We start from the raw sequence: 19,589 nt of genomic DNA, 5'->3' as shown, positions 1-19,589 counted from the left end.
AGATTAAGAAAGATTTGCTAAGATGGGATAAACTACAACTGTCATTAATGGGTAGAATATCTGTGATAAAAATGAATGTATTACCGAGAATGATGTTTTTGTTTCAAACAATACCTGTAATATCCTCTGATTTACCTTTTAAACAATGGCAAAAAGATATTTCTAAATTTGTATGGCAAGGAAAAAAACCAAGAGTTAAATTTAAATTACTTCAAGACGCTAAAGAAAGAGGAGGACTGGGATTACCAAATTTGAGACTTTATTTTGCTGCCTGCTGTTTAGTCTGGATAAAGGAATGGATCTTATTGAGGAATAAAAGACTATTGGATTTGGAGGGCCACAATTTGAAGTGGGGATGGCATGGATATCTATGGTATGACAAAGTAAAAGTAAATGTAGACTTTAATAATCATTTTATAAGACGTCCTCTGTTGAAAATATGGAATAGATACAAACCAAGGTTTTATTCGAAAATACCATTATGTGTCTCAAGTCAAGAAGCGTTTTATAGAAGAGAAATGTCTGGAAAAGAGAAATGGTTAACTTATCAAGAACTATTAGAAAATGTACATGGAGAACACATAATGAAAGAGAGAGAACAATTGATAAAGGAAGGATATAGTTTTCATTGGTTTGCCTATTTACAATTGTTAGAAAGATATAAAATGGACAAGAAAATGTATGGGTTTGAAATAAATAAATCTGATTTTGAAATAGGTTTGTGTACAAATGATGAAAACATAATTGCAAAAATGTATAAACTTTTATTGAAAATGGATATGGAGGAAGAACAAGTAAAAGAGTGCATGGTAAAGTGGGCAAAAAATTTTGGTCATAACATACAAATGGATCAATGGGAAAATATGTGGAAAAAAGGTTTGAAATTTACATTATGTTATAATCTTAAAGAAAACTTTTATAAAATGATGTACCGTTGGTACATGACTCCAGAAAAGCTGTCAAAAATGTATAGTAATGTCTCTAATGTTTGTTGGAAATGTAAACAACAAGAAGGATCTTTTTATCATATGTGGTGGTCATGTAAAAAGGCAAAATTATTCTGGGCACAGATAGGCAGGAAGATGCAAAAAATTTTAAAAATAAATATTCAGTCAAAACCAGAATTTTTTTTATTGGGCTTTATGGATAAACAAATAGAAAAGAAATATGGAAGAATAATATTATATATGATTACGGCAGCAAGATTATTATATGCACAAAAGTGGAAAATGGATTCAATACCAACAATGGAAGAATGGCTATTGAAATTAATGGACTTAGTAGAAATGGATAAATTGACGTGTTTACTTAGAGAAAAATCGACAGATACATTCCTTAAGGATTGGAAGCCTCTCTTAGACTTTTTGTCGAAAGATCAAAATAAAATGATGATACTGGGATTTGATGATTAATTAAGACAGCTTATGGAGAAAAGGGATTTTGTATGTATATATATTAAGGGACAGGTTTGATGTATATTATATACTTATAGCTGATCTGTGACAAATCGGAAGTCAACCATTTTATTTTCATTTTTTGTTGTAATATTGTTATGTTTTTTCTTACTTTGTTTTGTTTGTTTTTGGAAAAATTTGAATAAAAATTATATATAAAAAAAAAAAGAAATATGTTGATTAACCATTCCAGGACCAATCCGGTTAATTAATATGTCTAGAAGTCTAGATCTAGGGTGCTCATAAATCGGGCATTCAAATAAGTAGTGGATCAAGTCTTCTACTTTCCCACCTTGGCAAATACAGAGTCGCTGATCATATGGAATGTTTTGATAGCATCCAGTTAGTATAGCACTGGGCATGGTTTGAAACCGCAAGGCAGTGAAGGCCTGTCTTAAATGGATTGGTAGATGGTAAGTTAGATAGTTTGCCCTTTTATGATCCAGTTTAAAAAGTCCATACCATCTAGAAAATTTGGAGTTAGAAATTTTCAGGTCGTCCAGCCAAGAGCAGTGGAATGTTAACTGTTCGTGGATATTATATTTATATAGTGCTTTAATAGACATTGTTGGAATGTGGTATTCAGCAAAGATTGCCCGGAATTTAGAGGACCAAAAATTATCATGTATAGCCACCTCAAAACAAGTCTTCGCCAAAATCTTAGAGTTTGAGTTAGATAAAGATGTCCAGTATGACATTAGAGATTTATGTATGCGAGCGCAAACTGGGAGCAAATCAGTTTCAGTTCTTAAAAAGGCGGCAGGCGTGCCAGGGGGTAGGCAAAGAAGGCGTCTCAAAAAGTTATTTTGGATCGTTTCTAGTTGTGTTAGAGAAGGGGCTATCCATCCCCAGATTGCTGCTCCATAGGTAATCTGTGGGATTACCTTACTTTGAAAGATTTTTAAGGTGGGGGCCACAAGGTGACCCCCCGAAGTCCTGTAGAATCTGAGAATTTTCCCTACCTTTCTCACAGCTGTTAGTTTAGTGGCTAACAAGTGTTTTGTCCAAACAAGGGTATCTTGGAAATGTATACCTAGATATTTGAAAGACCGGCATTGTTCTATTGCATAAGATCCAATAGACCATTTATGCGTTTGATGCCTCTTACCAAATACCATTATTTTTGTTTTCTTATAATTTATGTAGAGGCCTTCATTTTTACAATAGATGTCTAAACTCGACAATAGCCTTCTCAGTCCTATAGGTGTAAGGGAGAGGAGGGTCATGTCATCGGCGTAAAGGAGCATAGAGATCTTCCTGGCCCCGGCTGAAGGAGGGAAGAATTTTGGGCGGATGAATAATATTACAGGTACAAGTTTTCATTAAAATTTTGATACTAAGAAGAACACATGAAAAACAGCTTTGCAAAGATATAATGAATCCAACAGTTGTTCTGCTGTGAATTATGTTCATGCAGATAGCAATTGCCATCTTCATTCAAACTGTCCAATTACTGTATGAAGTCAGCAATATTCCTTATTTATTTCATAAGTTCATCCCACAGCAACCCCTGACTGAAAGAGCCAGTTTTATTTTCAAGCACATATATTGCAGGAAAGCTCTCTCCAGCACTCCCAGCATGGAATCAATAAAGCTGGCATGAGAAGGGTTTATACAAAGTTTACATTTCCTTGAGGCATTGAAAGCAGAAACTTGCTAAGCAGGTTTCAGGAAGAGAAAATGAATGAACTGCAGCAAAATGGAACAGAAATGCGGACCAAAAGGTAAGTGTTCATACAGCGGAAAATAATTATATACAGAATTGTAGTCCTAGGATTTTCTGGTAGGAGTTGAAAGTGTATATCATCACCCCTGCATAATTCAGGAATGCCCACAATATTTTGGCCCCATCTGGAGAAGAACCCTTGTTATGGATTGAGGGATTGCTCTCCTGAGCATCTCTTATACAAATCTTGGGGAAGGACTATGGAAATGGACTCTGACAGAACAAAGCACAAAATGTTTAATGCTCACTTTTAAATCCAATAGTAAAATGATTGTTAGAAACCACTAAGTTGTTTAGAAGTGACCAAGTCACTGTAAAACATAAACCATATTCTAGGTAAAAATCATATCCCTTTGTTATTCAGTTAAGCCAGGATTTTTTGGCTCCTTAAAACAAAATAAATATACAATGGCTTAAGACCAGGTAGTAAGATCTGTTATGAATTATAGGCAGACTGTAGAATTACCCAAAGTATTCTGGCTGATCAAAAGCAAATTCACGAAAAACAAACTGACCAATTTTTGAATTCCCTGTTCCTCCTGAAAGTATTGGAGAATTTCAGCCCTCCGCTAAAACATATTCAATGAAATGGTCTTCCCAGTTTCACAAGCCCTGAATTTTGGGTGCAAATATAGATATAATTTTGATATTGTTTAATATTATTTTAATATCACTGAAGGAAGAAAGAGGTTTTTTTGGTTCATACATTTTCCAGACCTAGTATCTTGGTTCGTTGCCTCCATCATCCATCAATATGAACTAACAGAAGCATTTTATTCTTTTAGAAGAGTGCTGGTATTGCTGTAGAAAATCTGTCTGCTTGACACACAGTGGAATTACTTCTCAGAAATCCTTTACTGTAACAACACACTGCCAGTAACATTATACAGCATGACTTCAGTAGGAGAGAAAAAACAGGAAATTACATGAGAAGGTACTTAGACAAGACAGGGAAAGAGAAACAAGCAAACTAGCACTATAAGTTACGGCTCCACCTATTGTTGGAGAAGAATAATTGTGCTTTTAGCAAGTAATATACAGATCAGGACTTTTTTTTGCGACAGTACTCACCAGTACGGAGTACTGGCACCTCTTTTCTTGCTTCCCATGGCAGCCATTTTGTGCTGGCACCCACAGCACTTTTACCTCATTTCCCCCAATAATAATAATAATAATAATGATGATGATGATGATGATGATGATGATAACTGCACAAGTCTAATTATACACATGACATTTCAACACATTCAACATTAAATCAGCCAAAATTTCTCAGAAAATAGTTTTCTAGAGAAAAAAGCTGAAGAATTTAATCTCACCTCCTCCCTGCAGATTAAATGGCAAAATTCTCCCTCTGAATTTGCCACCCATATAGCATAGAAATGTTTGTGAGACCATTTTTGCTCAGCTCTACTTTCAATTTCTTTTATTTGGGGATCAAATTGTTTCTGAGCTCCAAGAAAGTCTTTCGCTTCCAGTTGACCAGCCAGATCAGGAAAAGGAAACCTGTGGCTTTCCAGATATTGTTGGAATCCAACTCTCATCAGCCCCAACCAGCATGGCCAATGGTCAGGGGTGGTGTAAGATGCAGTCCAACAACATCCGGAGGACAACAGGTTCTCCATTCCTGATCCAGATCTTAATATTCAACTGCTCTTTGGACTACAGCAGTGTTTCCCAAACTTTTTTTTATTTTTTGTTGCCTGACTACAGTTCCCATAATTCCTGACCATTGGCCATGCTGGCTGCGGCTGATGGGAGTTGTAGTCCAGCAGCAAAAAAATAAAAAAAGTTTGGGAAACACTGGACTATAGCATTAAAATTTGTTTTTCTTGCCTTTTTACTTGGAGAAATCTACTTACAATTCATTGGTTTGAATCCAAAAGTTGTTTTAGCAGCACTCCTACTTGCACCAGATGACTACATCCAATTTGGACTGAACCCTTCCTTCCACTGCAGCCTCATGTGATGGTCCATGCTGTTTGTGAGGGCTCATGATCCTCTGAAGAGGCTTTTGGGAGGAGGAAGGGAGGCAAAATATCAGTTTCATCAGCACCTTTCCACTTGTGCAGCCTTCAGACCCAACACATTGTTGGGACATGAAAATATATGAAACCTTGAACATTGGTTGATAAGTAAATTATATCTCTGAGGTTCTTTTCAATAGTAGGACTGATGGTCTGTCAATATTTCCATCTGCTATGTCAGTATTTAATGACATAAACCTGGAGCCAGAAGATTTTACATTTATGTTATGTTATGTTTATTTCTAGGCCGCCTTTTGGCCAGAAAGGCCCCCAAGACACACAAATAAAAAGCACGAATGCAAAATACAAATTAAAACAATACAATTTACAAAAAATCAAACTAACAAAATTATAGCATTCCTAAAAAGCATCAACAGCTATCCAAAAGCATTCATCTTCCTGGTAAAGGACAGTCCCCAGAAAAATGTCACCAAGAGCAGGGGTGAGGGGGCAAAGCAGGTGGAAAAGTGTGCCCCTTGATGGTCCCAGCACAGTCTCACCCCTGTAGCAGTAAATATAAATTTGTTTCTTTATAAAGCTGTTTATTAAAATTTTATAATGGAAGGCAGATTTATCTGGTAAAGTAATATAGAGAGAAAAGTATTAAAATGCAAATTACCATATTTACTTACATGTTGGAAAAGTGAAGCGCTACATTAATGATGAATACGAACTAGTAATTAGACCCTTATAAAATTCCAATTCAAGTGCATGGCAAAGCTCACAAATTATTTTCATAGATGTCGAATTAGAATAGATTCCCAATGAGAATAAAAGATTACACTTCTTTAAAATTTAGATGCACATAATGGAATGCCGTTCATTAGCTTCCTAAACAACAGTTGCTACATGATTTCCTTCTGTCTGGTGGTTTGTTAATGTAATTTTAAATGAATTTGCTCTGTATGCCCATAAAGGCAGAAACACAGAGAAAAATGAACAGGTACATTATGAGAAAAGAGACAAATATCTTGGAGAAAAATTGGAAGCACTCTTAAATTTCCTGCAGAGAGCAGTTCCCTTTAATAACAGCAACAACAGTGCATTACATATTTTTCTGGAATCAGGTACCAAAGCTTTGGCTTTGGTCAGTGCTATTTCACTATTTATTTTAGCTTGGTGGTTAGAGTGTTGGACTACAACCTGGGAGACCAGGGTTCGAATCCCCACACAGCCATGAAGCTCCCTGGGTGACCTTGGGCCAGTCACTGCCTCTCAGACTCAGAGGGAGGCAATAATAAACCACCTCTGAATATCGCTTACCATGAAACCCTATTCATAGGGTCGCCATAAGTCGGAATCGACTTGAAGGGCAGTCCATTTCATTTTCATATTTCTGGAACCAATTAAGTGTCTACAGAACATCATCCCATCCCTACTCTGCTACCCATCCAGGTATGATACAGGATTTGCCACAGATTCTTCTGCCTCTGTATGTTCTTACTTGAACAACTCGGAGATATCAAATCAAGGCTGATTGTCAATAATATATTTCAATTGGAAGAATCACTATTGTACTGTATGCCGAGGTATTTATATTTGTGTTCTGCCAAAAGTACATTTCATGGTTCAGGTGAGCAGTAGCTTAAGTCACTTCAGCATTGAGATTCGTGTAGAAGCCCAGCCCCACAATGGTGGCGCAGTGCACATCTCCGACAGCAATGGGAAGAGGGGGAGTTCTCTCCTGCCCATGATAGCTCTCGCAAGGCCTCCAGAGATCTCAGGAGGCCACATGAGAGGCGAGAAAGGGGTGGGACAGGCAAGCCTATTTAAGGCTTTTCCCCACATCTAGCTGGCCTCTTTACCCCTTGATCCAGCTTTTGATCTCATCTGATCAAATGAGTCCAGCCTGGTAAGTACTTGAACGGGCTACCCTATTGGAGGTCCAAAGAATCCATATCAGGGCTCCCTGGGTGGGTGTGGCACAGCTTTCTAGGGTGACTGCCTCCCCTAGGGGGAAACCTTGATACCCCTTCTCAGCCCACCCAGGATTTGTCCTGTAAGTTGCATAAAAAGATTTTTGATGGCCATTTAGTGGCTCCACCCTGCTTTCAGGCTGAATGGCAAGAAGAGCTTCTTGGGCTTCAGGCCCAGGAGGAGCCATAGTTAGTATGTGGAGCAGTCCTTTGACAATTGTGTGCAAGGTTATTTTGTTTTCATGAGGGTCAGGGGGCCTATCCTGAGTGAGGCTGGCACTTGTCTGACCACATGAGCATAGTTTACAGGGCATGTGCCAAGGCCAGCAAAGAGGCAGCCTTGGAATACAATCACGTTCCATCACCAGGCTGCCAGCAACAAGAGCATGTGCTGGGACCATATTTGCAACAAATTATTGCTGGAGGTCATCAGCGGGGGTACATCTGAGCCCAGCAAGGGAAGGAGGGATAATAGGCTCCCATGCAGGGGCTGAGCCTCTGGAGCATGTTGGGAATTTGTCCAAGGCAAATGCAACCACTCCAAGTGTAAATTCACCCATGAGAGTAAGTCCTGCTCCAGCTAACATTCCAGGGTGTCCTGCCCTTGGCCCAGGCCTGCTAGGACTCTTTTCAGGGCTTCTGCCAGCCTATGGCCAGTAGATAACACCCCTCCATAGCCTCATTCACCAAGTAGCCTGGCTCTCCAACAAGGGGGGGGTCCCTTAGCCCTGGCCCCCATTCCTTTCTTTCCATGGACCATGCATACCTTCCTTGCAGCCCTGTAGCCAGCCTTCCTTGGTAGGTGGGAGAGCCACGTCGCTAGGTGGGGCATTTGGGGGGGGGAGAGGTGCATAGTGTCAGCCAATCCCCCACCCACCCACTGGAGGAGAGGATGTGAGGGCCAGGCCAGGGGAAGGGAAAGACAGTGACCTTTCCCTACATTCCTCCTCCATCCAGAGTATGTTAACGTACGTGAATTAAGTTTGATCTGTTGAATTGCTTCACCCTTTTTTGAGAGATCCCCTGGAATACCAGACTCAAAAGTTTGACTTTGCCTATAGCTACAGTTCCCTTTCACCTATGGTCTGTCCCTGTGTTTTGATTCTTCATGAACTGAACTACTTTGGTAATGACAGTGAGCTCCTGAACTTGGCTTTGATGCTGCATTAGCATCAGATTCTACCTAAAAAACAAACTTGTCCATACTACAAGTTTAGGGCAGGTCAGAGAGAAAATAAATGCTATAGGGTGTGCTTGTTAACTCCTCCTTGGGAGTCCCTCCTTCTAGTCTTGTTATTGGCCTTTAGATTTTTCTTCCTGTTGAATCAAGGGAAAACTTTTTAACTGGCTGCTATATAAAGTATGAACTAAGCAGTTGGAAACTAACTGTGGAAAGCAATTGAATTTTTTTTACTGGATGCTGGCTTTATTTTTCTGTCCAGATACCCTGAAAAAGGCCTCATGCTGAGTTGCACATATTGGAAAAAAAAATCAGAAATTAAGCCTGAGTTACCACTTAGATGTCTAGCCAGCCAGCCAGCTAGCTATCTGTAGTATACACAGCAATATTTCTATTTCTCTAGGACTGTTTTCATCCTTTGCCATCAAGTAATAAAGAAAAAGAAGAAGAAAATGCCACTTTAATTCTACCTTTTAGCAATAAGCATCCAATCCTGCTCTACTCGGATTGTCAGGTCTCCTGTTTTTGCCCAAGGATTCCAGATTTTTGGGGTCCTCTCCAGGTCTCTGGGTGAGTCACCTTAATCTCTGCACTCTCAGCTTTCATGGTTTTTTTTAAAAAAATTAAGTTTCTAGGTTATCTGGTTCACGAGATATACACTAAAATGTCAGCTGCCGCCCCACAATTTTTGTTACATGAGCTCGTAGCTGGCTGCCCTAACCCTGCCCTTTCAGGTTTGTAGCCAATGTGAAGTCAGGGTTGTGATTGACAAGTAATTTGTTGATGTCCAGGCATTAGCTAGACCCCATTGCAAGGCCAGAAAATTGTTTAAAGCAGTTAGGCAGGGCTTACTTAGGTATCACTGCTTTTATTATGTAGGAAACTAATACTGATTTTATTTTTATTTTTTAAAAAATGTTCTGCAATGACCGACTGGGTTTGACAATAAACTATTACAGGGGGTGTATGTATTTTTACATCTCCAGTATGTGTGTATATATATGGAATCTTTCCAACAATCCTGTCAGGTAGGGTTGGTGATTGGAAATCAAGGCAGCTCACAATAAGAAATAAATCCGTTTAAAATCCAATGACCGTAAAAGCAAGTATAAACAGTTAAAAAACAGCTTAAAGGGGCATGATTCTGAATTTGGGGTTGTGTGAATGAAGTACCTTATCACTTGAAGTTGCATTTCTGTGCATGCTTCCCTGTCTGAGTAAGCCCCATTGAATACATTGGGACTTGCTTCTCAATAAACATGCACAGGATTGCACTATAGATATCTTTACAAGTTGCATAAATAATAAACATCTTTGACAGTCATGCTTATATAAGTATTTTTCATACTATGTCCCAATAAGTATCAATTTCACACTATGGCTGTACATTATTATTTATATAATTTATATAATGTTTTAAGTGTGCTCTTATTCCTTGGGGTAGTCATGGCTCCCCTCTGTTGTATTCATCCTGAGGGGCAGATTAGGCTGAGAGATGGTGAGTAGCCCATGGTCACCCAGTAGACTTTATAGCTTATTTCCATTTTAAAAAAATAATTAAAATGATTTATATGCAGGCAACGTTTATTAAATAGATCCACACAATGCATTTAAAGCACATCCAACTCACATTTAAAGCACATGACTTCCCCTAAATAATCCTGGGAACTGTAGTTTCCCCCTCACAGTTATAGTTTCCACCACCCTTAACAAATGGTAGTTCCCATGATTCTGCAGTGTGATTCATGTGCTTCAAATGTGTGTTGAATGTGCTTTTAATGAATGGTGTGGATCTGCCCTAGGTATGATGTGCATTTATTAGTGAATTGAAAATAACAATTTAAAAATATTTTTTTAAACAGGGGAAGGACACAGTGGTAGGGCATATGCTTTGCATGCAAAGGTCCAAAATCCAATATATGGAAAAGACTATTGCCAGGCATCCTGAAGAGACAAGACTAGTCCATGCCATCAGTACTGAGCTAGATGGTACCAAATGGCCTGTGTCAGTATAAGACAGATTCCTTTGTTCCTGAAAGAGGAAAGGGATGCAAGGGCCACAGTGACTCTGGAATTTATTCATGTATTTTATTTACAACATTTATATACCACTTTATTGTAAAAAACCTCAAAGCGATTAGCAGAAGGAATTAAAACAATAAAATTATTGGCAAAATCAGTGAAAGACCCTATGCTCTATTCATCATAATAACTGCAGAAAAAATAAGCTCTTACTTCTCTCTGCAGGCAAACAAACATGCTTCTTTATTGGTGGCTGGGTAGACAGCACAACTGAAAATGAAAATGAAAGCAAAGGGAAGTCCAATGTGTGAAATCTAACTCTAGCCCATAATACCAAGTCAAAGGTCATGTTACAGGCTGGTGTTTTTTTTGCAGGATTACTTCAGTAATTATAAGGTGATTGTTATCATGAAAAATCCACCCTCCATCAGAGAAAGTCTTCAGTGAGCAGACTTTTGGGGGTGCTTCCAGATTGATCTTTTGTTGTGCACTCACCCTGCCATATTCATGGAATTTTTCTGAGGGTCCTGTTCTTAAATTGCTCCCGTTCTTAAAACAAGCTATTGTCCTTTAAATGGAGGTTGCCATTGTCTGTCATGTCACAAATTAAAAAGAAGATGATTTTCCTCCAAAAAAATCCTGGGGAGGGGCGAAGCACAGCTCTGAGGGAGGCACTTCCACTTGTCATGCCTCTGGCTACAGGCCTGCTTCCTTGACATCTATCCTGATAGGGAAGTGGCACTCTACCTATGGAAGGTACCTATGGAAGTTCTACCTATGGAAGTTCTACCTATGGAAGGTACTTGCACTCGGGTCCTGCTTGCGGGCTTCCCCCAGGCACCTGGTTGGCCACTGTGAGAACAGGATGCTGGACTAGATGGGCCACTGGCCTGATCCAGCAGGCTCTTCTTATGTTCTTATGTTCTTAAGGGTTTCACTGATGGCTTTTGCATTCTTGCTGTTAAGTGCTGTGGAGCCGTCCATGCACCCAATAAAAAAAAAATAACTGATTTCTCTGAAAATGTTGTCAGAAAGATTGCCAAGAAGTGTGTGCTCAGTAGGGTTTTCCTTCCCACACATCACTCTCAGACCTGTGTGTGTTGCCTCTTGCTGTTGTCCCAAAAAAGGCCCAGGGGAATATTGGCTCATTCATGACTTATCCTTTCTGAGAGGCTCCTTTGTCAGTGATGGCATCCCTCCTGAAATGTGCTCTGTTGAGTGTGCCTCCTTTGATTGAACTGTAGAGGTGTCTGGGAATGCAGCCATGGCCCCTCATGACAAAATGTGACATACATTCTGCCTTTTGCCTGCTTCCAGTTCATCTTCGGGATCACAACCTACTGGGTTTCAAGTTTGGGGGCAGCTGGTAAGTGGACAAGGCAATGCCTATGGGGTGCTCCATTGTCTGTGCCACCTTCAAGACCTTTAGCATATTTCTTGAGTGGGCAGTATGTGTTGCTGCAGGAAGGCACCAGATAATTCATTACTTAGATGACTTCCTGATGGACAGCATAGCTGACACAGCAAATGCAAGGAGTTGCTGTCCATTTTTCAGAAGCTGTCTGAAGAATTTGGCATTCCCTTAGCACCTTAGAAGATAAAGGGCCCTTCACCACCCTAAAGTACCTTAGCATCCAACCAGATTCTGCCACAGCCTCTTCCATGCTTCCATGTGATAAGCTGGTACCTTGTCGGCTCTTTTACAGGAGATGGAAGGCAGGAGCAAGTGTAAACTTCATGAGCTACAGGTCCTGCTCAGGCATTTAAACTTCGCTTGCTAAGTCATGATGCCTGGATGCCTTATGGGAAATTGGGACAACAACATAGCCCAAGGAGTATTGCATTCTATTGCACTTTCTACCCTCCAGTCCTACTAGACATGTGGGGAGTCTTTTGGGTTTTTTGCTAAGGCCCAGAGGTTAAGGAAACCTTGGCCAACCCATGCACCTCATGGTTTTGGTGATTGTTTTGAAATACCTGTCCAACCTAAGAGATCAAGACCATGGCAACACACCTCACCACCATCACCTTTTTCTCCAAAGCCCAAGGTTTCCCACACTCCTTCAACTGCTTCATAACACGCAGGGTTATTTTGGATTGGAAATGGGACACTCTTCCTAGGGTAGATCATAGGTGCCCCATTACCTATGAATATTGGCACACCTGTCAGACCAATTGTCAGGCACCTGTTGGTCCAGGTATGAGGCAACCCTCTTCAAGGCAACTTTCTCCCTAGCATTTTTGGGGCCGTGTTGGGATGTGAATTCACCTTTCCTCGGAAGGGAGACTCATAATCAGTCTCCCTTGAATTAAGAGATGTTGTGGCTAAAGCAGGGCTTACTTTGGCTATATGACAATCTAAGACAGACCAGAATGCCAAAGAGCCCTCTGTGCTGCTGAAGACATCCCCTGTTAAGGGCCCCTGCTCGTTGCAAGATATAAAAGCCTATCTCTGATAGTGGTCCCCTGGCCCAGGGCAATTCTTTATCCATCAGGATTCTGCACCCCTAACAAGACAGCAGTTTGCTGGCGTCCTCAAAATCTGCCTGGCCAAGGCTGGCTTCCATGCAGATGAGTGTGGGACACACTCTTTTAGAATAGGGGCTCCTGTTTCTTCAGCATAGTGGGGAATGCCCAGAACCTAGATAAAAGCTTTTGGGTCTTGGAAATCACAAGCCTTTCAGGGGTATATCCACCTCAAGTCAGTTCCTGCCAATAATTTGTGATTTGTTTCAGGCCAGAAGAGGGCGTGGATTGTTGGGCACAGCATTGTACATATTGGGTTTAAGCAAGACTGCATGCTGCCCCTGTTGATAGGGAGATGCCCCCTCTAGCTAGAATTGGAGGACATATCTATGCTTGTTTACCATGATGTAACTTCCTAAAGAGTGGGGTTATTTACCTTCTGTTCCTCCTTCTTTGTTAAAGGGATATTGATCCTCTTTGCATATTTTTCATTAAGCTTGCGGAAGTGAGAAACACACACATGCTTCTCTTCCAAGATGACAATTACCATGGACTAAGACTTCTACTTTTTCTATCCAAGCTAGAGCCTATCTTTCCTGAACATATGAAAGGTCATGAGTAAACCTTCTTTATACTTTTGACCTATGAAGATTTCCTGTGTTGTTTATTTCAGATTAACTAGTGTGCATGAGAGGAAGGTGGGACTGGTTATTCTCAATTCTGCTGCTGCGTATATACTGTGCTAAGAAATAGGACTACAAACTGTTCCTATTTCATTTAAATGAAACAGTACACTAGGCAGAACATCATGCAAGATCCACACTCTGGACCGATCAGCTGGGCTTGTCAGCTTGGGCATGCATTTCTTGGATTTCCCAATGAGATATGAAATGGAGTGAGCTGTGCCACCTAGTCAGTTGGTGGATCCACCACTGTGGTCTTCCTGATCTGCTGCTCATGCATCCAGGGGAGAATGACCTCTGCATACGTAAAGGTATTGAATTGGAGTTAGCAGAGAAAGCTGATCTAGACTGCTTGGCAGAAGAGCCACAGGCCTTCTGCTCTTCAGTGACTTTGTGCTGGTCATTGTGGCTCCACTGAAGGGTGTGGAGAGACATAAGAGAACCCCAGAGGATTGAGGTGGCCCACTGGCATGTCAGTAAAGCCCTGGTACACAGAATCCGAGTGGTGGGTGGCTTGGTTGTTTGTCACCCACTGACCAAGCACTATCGTCGTGAAATTTTCTGTCCAGGTGCTGTTCATCTTTCTCCGATGGTAATTGATGCCTGGCTTGGCAACAACACACAGTGTTTAATTCCTTGCAAGTGGGGTTGGCAGTGGGAGAAGTGGCATTGGACAGGATCAAACATAAAGGGGCACCCCCTTAAGGGGTCCAATGAAGGAGACATATGAGGAATGTCCCTAGGTCAGGTGGGGCCAGATTTCATATGATGTGCACCCTCCCCAAACGATTGTCCAGCCGGAGTCCAGGTGATTTGGCTTGCTGCTGCCTGGTGTCCACAGATGCTGGCCAACTACCATGGGTGCTTCTTCTCTGGCTGCTTCACGGGTGGATAAATGTTCCCTCAGCACCAGGCTTAGGCAAGAAGGATCCTCGCCCTACAGCCATGCTGACCCTGCTTGTTTGATATAATCAATAAAGTTGTGGCCTTGATTTCACCCATAGAAACCACTGCTTTGTCAATTTATTTCTGGAGCCAATGGGGAGACACAGCATGTACCTGCAACAAGCCCCAGCCCTGTGATAGTAAGTGTGGGGCACCATTTGTCTCCAACTGTGATGGATGGGGAGAATGCTCTCCTGTCCATGGTAGCTCTCGTGAGGCTGCCCAAGATCTCATGAAAGGCAAGAAAGGGGCAGGGCAGACAAGCCTATATAAAGCCTATTTAAGGCCTCACTCCACATCTAGCTGGCTTCTTTATCCCTTGAGCCAGCAGCCACACAATCTAAAACCCCTCTCTTGGGATCATGGGCTAGAGCAATGCTCTCTCAGGTACTTTTCAGTGAGCTGGTTCACAAGTCACACTTAGCAAAACCATGGCTGAGCACGAGTGTTTCCAGAGATGAGATCACGGCCATGGTGCCCCTTGCCTGGTCCCACTGCTGCAGTACTGCTGTGAGTGAAGTCCTGGTTTGTCTTAGTGTGTTATCTGAAAAGGGAGTTGTGATTTAGCTCCTCTCAACAAACCATGAGTTTACAGCTCACAATTTGTCTGGAGGAGCCCGAGTTCAGATGACACACAAAGACAAACCATGACTCAGCTCACAGCGCAGCAGGAGGAAGCCTGGGGAAGAAATGCAGTGGGTTCAGTCTTCTCTTGAGGAACCCACAAGCTCATATATTTGCCCTAATCCATAGACTGGTTTTGCGTTACATGCAAACCAGCTCAGTGCATATTACACTATCCAGCCAGTACTTTCCTATCTATTCTCTGTAGATGCATCTCAGCAGGGAAAATAGGACCAGATTGCAAAATACTCAGGAGATCCACACTTGGATCTCTCAAAATATTATTATTTCCACTTAAATATGGACATTGGAAGCTCTGCATTGGCTTAGAGCATTGGAAGAAGGGGTATTTAACTCTTCCCCCTCCCAATTTTCCCAATCTAAATCTCCCCATGCAAAGCCACTGTTGGCCCTGCTTGGGGATGGAAGAAATCTGGTCTTCGTGGCATAAGCATTACAGTATTCTTGCTTTGTGCCCACCCACACTCACATTTCTGCTTTGACGATGAGAGTGAAGATGGCAAAAGTCATAAAGGGGTGCGACGCTGGAATCTGAGAACAGGCTGATAAACCCGAGCAACTTGTCATACTGTTGCCGAAACATGCACACTCTGTTCTAGTTTGAATACAGATTTTATTGTACGTTATTCACCTCACTTTCAGCACCTTTTCTGAAAGGCCCTGCTCTTTGAGCAATAAGAGGATGATGTCAGGTTATGAAAGAGGCATTGGTACAATGCTCTTTGGCTGGCAAGTGCCTTTTGAATACTTACAGCAGGTGATCTGCAATTTAAATGCTTTAGTAGTTAGTAAGAGCTGTTTTTTTAAAAGAAGAAGAAGCCTATTAACAAGCCTTTGGGATTAATTCTCAATTTATTCAAACGTACACATGTGAACAAGGCAACCTCCCAACATGATGCTGGCTGAGCTTCTCTACATCTTTTATGCATTGGTAGCTTCAAGTGGAAAGCGGGGGAGAAGGCATTTATATTCATACCAGAAGAAGTACAGCTGACATATATGAGCGTAAGTACTATGAAAATGATATTCATCATGTGGTTTCAGGAATTAAAAGAAACATTATAATACCACTTCCCCCAGGAATTGTCTATCAGCCTGATGCCGGTAATCTTGCATTTTGTATTTTGACATTGTGATTTTAAATTGTTGTAAACTAACCTCAGTGGAGTATAGGCACTAAAAGAGCAGAATGGAAATCTCCATATAATAAAATAAAATAATAATAATAAATAAACTCCAAGTCCATTCTAGAGAGATGTTGCCCTTTAGTTACCAGTTGTGGATGCAGATGGAAGAAAATGGCACCCATCGTTTTATTTTTATTATTGCATTCATATCTCCCAGTCCCTATTTTATCTTTCCAACAGTCCCGGGAGGTAAGTTAGGCTGAGAGACACTGACTGGCCCATAGTCACCCAGGGAGCTTCCTGGCTAAGTGGGGATTTGAACCCTGGTCTCTCAGGACCTAGTCTGACCTGCTAGTCACTACACCACACTTGCTCACAGAACTATTTACATTTATAGGGGTAATTTACATGAATTCATTGAATCATTTAAAATGTACAGTAGTAATTAAGAATAAGCACACCTTTGGCTTTCAGAGAGTCAGACCGGAGACTTGATTCCTTGGCTAGGCAATGCCTCTTGCTTCCACATCATGCGCTTCCTGAGCCCCATCCAACCTTATCAGCTCCTTGTCCTGCTCCATCCCCTTCTGCATGTTCAGACATAATTCATTCTTGTCCCCTCATAACATTCTTTTCCTGACTGTGGTCTCTGTATGTTGCTCGCAAACCCTGACATCTTCCCCCAGGTTGATTTATTTGTTCGATTTATATCCCGCCCTACCTCCCAGTAGGAGCTCAGGGCGGCATTCTGGTGTTGGACTGCTCAGTTGGATTGCTTGCCGGCAATCATTCTCAGCCTATGTTCTAGACTAATGATAAACTTTCTAGCACCATATCAAGGGTCTCTATTATTTTGCCTAAAGGGTTGCATAGCTTGTGCTCTACTTATCCTTCTAGAACAGGTGTGGGGAAACTTTGGCCCTCCAGATGTTGCTGAACTATAACTCCTATCATCCCTGGACATTGGCTATGCTTGCTAGAGCTGATGGCAGTTGTAGTTCAACAATCTGTAGGTTCCCCACCTCTGTTCTAGATAGTAATCCTGAAGATTTATACCACTCTTCAGTAGCCCTGATCCTGGAGGGGGGAAAGAGGAGCCCACTGAGAAATGATTGTCTATTGTCATGCCTAATTGAAGATGCATGCATAATTTAGTACATTTAGGGCACATCAGTAGAGGTGCTTTCTTTAGGAACTGGATAGCATGTGCCTCTGTGCACCTGGTTACTTCAAGCCAAACACATGCATGAGCTTGTGCTGGTTCCTTACTCATCTCTACAGTTTATGGAGATGACAATGGGGATAATGTAGGCCCTGTATGCAGGATCCAAGATACACTAGTAAAGGGTTTTCATGTGCCAGATTATTCTTTCTATGTTCCAGGCAATTTTTCTTGTGCTTACAGTTTGGCTGTGAGGGGGTGAACCAATAGCAGAAGATTCCATATTGTGTATATAACAGGAGACCAGGAAAGAATATCCTTAGGGAAGTGATATTCTGAATAAAAATAAAAGGAGATAAGATCTGCAATGCTCAATTCAATAAGCACGAACTTTCTATCATAATAAATAGAAGGAATTTAATGTGTAACTACATTCTTCAGATAGTGAGAATAGCTTGTGGTAAGGATGGTAAGAATAGTTTGTGTTCCCAAAGGAGCATCTTAGAAAATGCTTAAGACTGTCAGAATTTAAACAGTAGGTTGTCACCTATGAATGTTCGTGCCACTTGCAATTAAAAGTGTATTAACAGTTAGGCCTTAACTGCACTAGACATTTAAAGAATATACTTTTACTTTAAAAAGGCATGACTTTCCTGAAAGCATTCTTGGAACTATAGTAAGGGTGCTGAGAGTTAGGAGACCCCTATTTTCCTCATGGAGTTGCCATTCCCAGAGTGGTTTAAACTTCCCCAAAATTAGGGGATTACTAAAAAGAAAGTTGAAAGGCAAAGTCCAGATGGTCAAATAACTCCAAAATGTTTGGGAGCTGTTTAAAAACACAATATTATAAGCTCAACTGGAGTGTACATTGCAGATCAGGAATGTACTACCAGGGCCCATGACCATGGTTAATGAGCAGAGTTGAAGCTATTAGAAGTAAGAAGGCTTCCTTCAAAACATGGAAGTCTTGACCGAATGAGGAGAATAAAAAGGAACACAAACTCTGGAAAGAGAGATGCAAGAAAAAAAAAATGGAAATGTACTGCCTTCAAGTTGATCCGACTTATGCTGACCCTACGAATAGGGTTTTCATGGTAAGCTGTATTCAGAGGTGGTTTTACCATTGCTTTCCTCTGAGGCTGAGAGGCAGTAACCGGCCCAAGGTCACCCAGTGAGCTTCTTGGCTGTGTGGGGATTCAAACCCTGGTCTCCCAGGTCATAGTCCAGCACCTTAACCGCTGCACCACACTGGCTCTCTAAGAAAACAAAAGGGATGCTAAAAATGAATTTGAGGAGCACATTGCTAAAAACATAAAACCCAACAACAACAAAAATTCTTTAAATACATCCAAAGCAGGAGACTGTTTAGAGAGGTGGTTGGACCCTTGGATGACAAGGTGTGCTAAAGCAGCATAAGGAGATTGCAGAGAATCTACATGAATTCTTTTCATCCGTTTTCACAATGAAGACATAGGGCAGATCCCAGTGCCTGAACTCACTTTAGCAGGAAGGGAGGCTGCGGCTAACAGTGGTGACAAGAGATGAAGTTCTAGGCTTAACAGACAAAAACTGACAATTTGCCAGATTCGGATGGCATCCACCCAAGAGTTCTCAAAGAACTCAAATGTGAGTTTGTTAATCTTCTAACAAAAATATGTAACTTGTCCCTCAGATCCACCATCATACCAGAGAACTGGAAAGTGGCCAATGTAACACCAATATTTAAAAAGGGATCCAGGTGGGATCCTCAGAATTACAGGCTGGTTAATTTAATGTTTGTCTCAGGAAAAGTAGAAACTGTTCTTAAAGATAAAATAACCAAGCACATAGGAAAGCAAGCCTAGCTGAAGCAGAATCAGCATGGCTTCTGCAAGTGTAAGTCCTGTCTCACTAACCTATTAGAGCTCTTTGAGAGTGTCACCAAGGATATTGATAGTGATCCAGCAGACACAGTGTACGTGGACTTTCAAAAAGCTTTCGACAAGGAATCTCACCAAATACTCCTGAGTAAGGTAAGGAATAAGAGGAGAGGTCCTTTTGTCGATCAGGAACTGGCTAGGAAACAGAAAGCAGAGAGTAGGAATAAATGGGCAGTTCTCACAATGGAGGAATGTAGAAATTGGAGTTTCCCCAAGGACTGGTATTGGTCAGGGTTATTAAAACAAAAAGGGATTTGAAAGAGCTCCAAAAGGACCTCTCTAAACTGAGTGAATAGTTGGTAAAATGTCAAATGCAA

This window comes from Rhineura floridana, chromosome 1 (genome assembly GCF_030035675.1).
Source record: "Rhineura floridana isolate rRhiFlo1 chromosome 1, rRhiFlo1.hap2, whole genome shotgun sequence".
Lineage (NCBI taxonomy): Eukaryota > Metazoa > Chordata > Lepidosauria > Squamata > Rhineuridae > Rhineura > Rhineura floridana.
This window is presented reverse-complemented; position numbering follows the sequence as displayed.